The 5,701-nt window shown below is 46.7% G+C and overlaps 1 pseudogene; it reads right to left on the bottom strand.

Annotated features, from left to right (window-relative positions):
* Positions 1-1,728: 1,728 nt before the first annotated feature.
* On the bottom strand, positions 1,729-2,216 carry LOC125112487 (protein FAM136A-like; annotated as a pseudogene).
* Between the last annotated feature and the right edge of the window lie 3,485 nt (positions 2,217-5,701).

Raw genomic sequence — 5,701 nt, forward strand, 5'->3', positions numbered from 1 at the left:
ATATAGAATAGAGAAGCAACAAGGTCCTACTGCAGAGCACAGGGAACCCTCTTCAAGAGACTGTGATTAAACCATAATGGAGAAGAATATGAAAAAGAATCTCTGTGTATGTACAACTGTGTCACGTTTCTGTGTAGCGGAAATTAACAACATTGTTGCGTCAGCTATACTTCGATGACATAATTTTTTAAAAATAATGCCCTGTGACTATCTTTCATTGCATTATATACCAAATTTTACTTTAATTATCTACTTATCCAACCTGTCATGCCCATGAAGACTTGGGGTCAGATATTGTGTCTTATTAATGTGTTTCTTCCCTGCCACTGGCACTCTATCTACTACAAGGTAATCGCTAAGTGTTTGCTGAATGAATGAAAGACCCACACTGTTAAGAGTGGTTGTTTCTAGATGGCAATTTATCTTGGGGGGAAGAAAAAAATTAAACCTTATTTATTTTTAACACCAAACCACTAGGAAAATATATCACAGTCTTGAAAGAGCAAACAGACAGGCTATATTATCACTTCAAGTAATAAGCTGGTGAAAAGACAGCAAGGTCCTTATCAGAACAATAAGGTGCCAGAACTGGGACAGGAACAAAGACCCGACAAAAGTGGTATTTGGTCATGAGGGGCTGTCCCTCTTTTTCAAGGAGTCACAGCTGGCCCCTGAGTTGCTTATTTTTTCTCCCTTGACCTTCATGTTGCCAAGGGATTGTCTCAATAGAGCCTTGTTATTTCAGGTGGCAAAGCAAGCAATACTGGGTTTAGGCTTTCATTCTATCTGTTTTGGGAAAACCAGAGTTTTCCAAATCCAGTCCTTCACAACGCTCTTAATTACGAAGACAACAGTTTCTCTTTCACGTGCACCCCTAAGTCCTCGTCGTCAGCACAACCCAGACCCCCTTCGAGGGGGAATGTCCCGTAAGACGGTCCCGTCCCTCCGCTGCAGCCTCGGGGCCATCCCTGCGACCGGAGAAAAGGCAGATTTGCCTCCCAAACCAGTGCGACATCACCTCTTATGTTTGCAGGGTCTCCAGGCTGAAAGATGTGAACGTGTGAGCATTTTAAACAAGGCACATCTGCATCGTGATGGCCAGAAACGAATACTCACGAGGACCCTTTCGAAGTTCTTACCCAAACTCCGCATCTTAAGCTAACTTCATGCCCCTGTGTATAAAAGAAAACCAAGCAGAACAAAACCCTGGAAGCCCCCTTTCACCTCCTAAATTGGTGACCTTGTGAATTTTGCTTTACTGCAGTTTGTTGGAAATGGCGTGGTGTATGCTGATCCTTCTGGTAAACAGGAGGTCTGCTGGCAACAAACAGAAACGCCTCTGCTCACACTCCACTAGATGACAGGCCGGGCAGAGGAAGCTGCCGGCCTGCTGGTATCTGTGTCCTGAGAGAATTTCGTACCTCGGAGGGATCTGGCTTGGGGCAGGGGAGGCTCCTCTCCGCCGGGATAAGCACTTGCCACCCGAAACCGAGGCTCTCAAACTCTCCCCGGAGATCCCGGACCCAAATCTTAGCACCAGTTTTTTCCATTTCACTTTCTGGGACTGAAACACAAAGGAACCAGTGTCCAGAGGCAAGTGACAGAGGCCTTAGACTTGCTGCCATCCGTAATGTCTTCATTCGTAAACTTCGCTTCAAAGACCCAAAAGCCCCATTCCTCTTTTTAAATAGATTCCTGCCCTCTGCCCTGATGGCCGACAGCCAGCTTCTATTTCCCCTTGGACAAGGGCGACTCCTCCATCTTCTTGGTCCCGGCTGGGATGGGGTTCGTGTGCTCGTCCACACGCCTGGTCATCCAACTCTCCAGCTTCTGCTTCCCCTGGAGCGCCTTCCTTCCTGCATCTATTATGTCTTTGGCTTTGTCACTGCAGTGCATCGTGCACCCAGCCAGGCGGTCCTGGAACTTTTCTGACTTGCTGGTGACCAGGGCCTGGGCTTGAGCCAGAGGTTCATGGCAGCGCTCAATGCACTGATGCACTGCTGCATGGGTGCCAGGCCATCCTCACAGCAGCCAGCGTGGCATCGGAACATGAGGCCCTGCATCTTCCAAATGTTCTCTCTCTCCAGATTCTTCACCGTGGAGTCCACTGCCTCCTGCACCCGGAGCTGCTGCAGCTCCGCCACAGCGACCCCCAGCGGCTCCCTGCCACACTGGCGCCCACATGTATGGCAATTTTTATTTATTTCTCTTAGCATTTCTCATTCTAAGAATGGAGTACTTTTCCAACCAGATTAAAAAAAAGGGTTTCTAATAATTGAGACAGTCCTTCTTTGTAGTTGATCCAAGTGAAGAAAACACGTTGACTAATTAAATCAATGAACATGTACTTTCCTCAGTGTCTCTTACACACTCTATGTGTACAGGCCTTGCTGTACTCAGAGAGTCTTCTGGAGTTCCCTAGTGGCTCAGCAGGTTAAAGATCTTGCATTGTCACTGATGCGGCACAGGTTTGATCCCTGGTCAGGGAACTTCCGCAAGTCATGGCCACAGCCAAAGAATAAGGGTAAAAGAGTGTCTCCCATGTACAGTACATTAAGGTTTTTAAACTAAATATATTCCCATTCAGAATTTCTTTAAAAGCCCCTTGACTCTGGAGTTGACTAGAGTGTGTAGAGTGAATGGTTGCAGGAAACCATTTGGCATCCAGTAGTTTAAAACACATACCTGGGTGGCTGAAGGGAGTTGGATTTTGTCTCACTCACTCCGTACTTATTCATTTATTTTTATGGCTGCACCCACGGCATATGGAAGTTCCCAGGCGAGGAGTCGAATCAGAGCTGCAGCTGCTGGCCTACACCACAACCACAGCAACGCCAGATCTGAGCTGCAGCGTGCATCAGCGCTAAGCTGGGCGGGAGGCATCAGGTGAGCAAGGTCAGGGATTAAACCTGCATCCTCAGGGATACTTGTCAGGTTCTTAACCCACCGAGCCACAACGGGAACTCCTGAGCTGGACTTTAAAATACATGCATCTACTTGCCTAAGTCTTAAAATCCTCTTATTTCCAGCTCATATAAACCCATATAGAGAAGTGATGGTTTTGTCTCCTGCAAAGGAGAGGAGTGTTTTCGTGTGCAGAGAGGAACAGACTGTCCTGACCTGAGGGTCCATCAATCTTACAGGTAGAAGGAAGGAAAGAAGTACCTGTAGGTGTCTGAGTTTGGAGCATTTGGGTTAAGTCACTTCCTAAACCTGAGCAGCAAAGCAAGGAAACGAAGATCTAGGGTTCTCTGGGTCCCACCTTGGCTTCTTCAGTGACATCTGAGAAAGCAAGCAAGCAAGCCCCCCACTCCAGCCCACCGACACCTGGGAACAAACGTGACCTTACATCCTGCCCAGTATTACTACGAGCTCACCTGATGCCTCCCGCCCAGCCATGCGTTCTCCCATTGGACATAAATAATCTCAGAACATCCACCCAGGCCGGGTCTCCCAAGTCCCCCAAGACCCCTAGTCTGGTGATATAAGTCCCTGCCACCTCATTACCAGGTCCAGCCATATCCTGGCTTTAGTCCGCCCTCCCCGTAGAGAGGATTTATTGAGGTATCCACTCAGAATTATCCCTGCTTTCCAGACATACCCAGTGTAGGGCAAACCATGCTCTACCAGGTGTGTCCTGGGTTCTGTATGTCATTGCATCCCCTTGTCCATCCACAGGTGTGTCCTGGGCTGCCTTCAGCTGCAGGGCTTGGCCTAACTTTGGTATCAAGTTGATCTCGTGAAGAAGAGCTAAGCACTATTCTTAGGGCGCGGTGCTTATTTTTTGTCTGCTGACTACTGAATGTTTTCTTTGTCCGGAATCCCTGGGTATCCTGGGGCCATACCACCATCAATGTCACCAAGAAGCTCCTCCTTTAGGCTGTTTGTGATGCTCTCTCCTTGACCTGTATCAAATGTGACCTCTCCCATCACCGGCCCCAAATCCTGAATCAGTAAGTGGGTATTTCCTGGGCACCTACAGTCTAAGCCTTGGGCTAAAGCTTATGGGGGAAAGCTACACTTCTCAATGTTTTTTAAAAAACCCACAAGGATGTGGCTATGACGTGCTTCTCTTGTGCCCTCTGGAAGCATACACCCGTGGAGAGTACAGGACCAGCACATTTTAATGAACGTGTGGCTCCAACCCACCTATGTCATCCAGCAGCTCTGTCTTATCATGCAATCGCCAGGATGTATTAACAAAACGGGACTTACTTATCCAGGGTTCCTTGAACCCTGGCGTTTCCCCACATGATTTCAAAACACCCAGGAGCATTTATTTTAAGTGCTTTCTGGACTTTGATAGGTGGAATATTCTTTCCTGCTGGAAAAGGTATAAACACAGTGATGCCAACTAGAGAAACTATACTATCCTGGTACAGCCTTAGAACAACGCCAAACCATCATCCCTGTGAAGGAGGCATCAAGGGGATAGAAAAACCATCTGGTGTCTATAGCTGGAACACCTGAACAGCTTGTAAAGGGGAAAAAAAAATTAAATCTCACAACAAAACCCTGGCAAGTGATAAACACAAGATTTTGACGTCGATCAGGCCATTGCTAGAGACCAAGATCAATAAATATACCAAGAGAAGTTACTGTCAGAATCCAGCTCCTCCGGCTGGAATGAAAGATGAGCAGAAGAAGCTCAAAATTGAAGCTGGTTGCGGTTCTACGGCCCTCCAAGCACACTGCTCACAAGAAAGCTATTTGTTTTCTTTACAGATGATGGGAAATGCGAACAGAATAAAACGATACCGAGCATCACAAGACAAAGCATTTCTGGGGGCATTTCCGGCTCATTTTGGAAACGAAATGTGATGATGGTCCCATGAGCAAAGTTGGTTCCCCTGCAAAGTAAAGAAGGCAGTTTTGCAGATTTGAAGGTCACGGCCAATGCAAAGAAGACTGCAACCCAAGCCCTTCCATGGATTAAGTGAAACTTCTGAGAAACCCCAGCTCCTCAGCACAGAGAAGTCTTTCCTGGATATTTCTACTTGTTTCGTCTCTCTTGATTCACCCCATGTGCAGCCCCAGGCAGCTTTCAGTTTACAGTTTGACTTCAACAAACTCAATGTCATCCTGAGCCAACATGGGCTCAAGATCCTCCACCAGGGGGTGGCTTTGCGGGGTGTGTCAGACAGACGGGCACCCGGTCACAGGGCTTCTCGGAAAATAGAACTGAAACCTAGCTTGGGCTTAGCCTGCTTTAGCTCAACCACTTCAACATGGCCAAGCTGCTTTTCATCTGATTTCCATCTGTTTCTGTAGAGCAATGATCTGAAGACTGAGCAACAAAAGAGCTTAATAATTCTTTACTGAACAGAGCATTTAAAATTTTTTCAAAGTCCTTCCAAAGCCATTCAATATTTATTTGTGTGTGTAATCATCTCACCTAAAATTCAGCATACTGTCAATATCAAGGGGCTTTCTCCTTTTCCCTCTGCCTCCTGATGTCATCACACAGAGGTAACCACTGCTAATAGCTTGGCATGAATCAATCTTTCCATGCTCAACAAACGCTTAGTTTTTAAAACAAAAGGGATCATATTTTTCACCATTACCTGCAGCTCGCTCTTTTACTGTACAGCTCTTATGCAAGTCCTTGTGATTCATTAATGGCAGCTGTGCCATCTTTTGAAAGGCTGCATGAAGTTATCCTTATTTATCCACGAATTCCCCTCTTTCTTTACAATGACTA

The sequence above is a fragment of the Phacochoerus africanus genome, chromosome 12 (genome assembly GCF_016906955.1).
Source record: "Phacochoerus africanus isolate WHEZ1 chromosome 12, ROS_Pafr_v1, whole genome shotgun sequence".
Classification (NCBI taxonomy): Eukaryota; Metazoa; Chordata; class Mammalia; order Artiodactyla; family Suidae; genus Phacochoerus; species Phacochoerus africanus.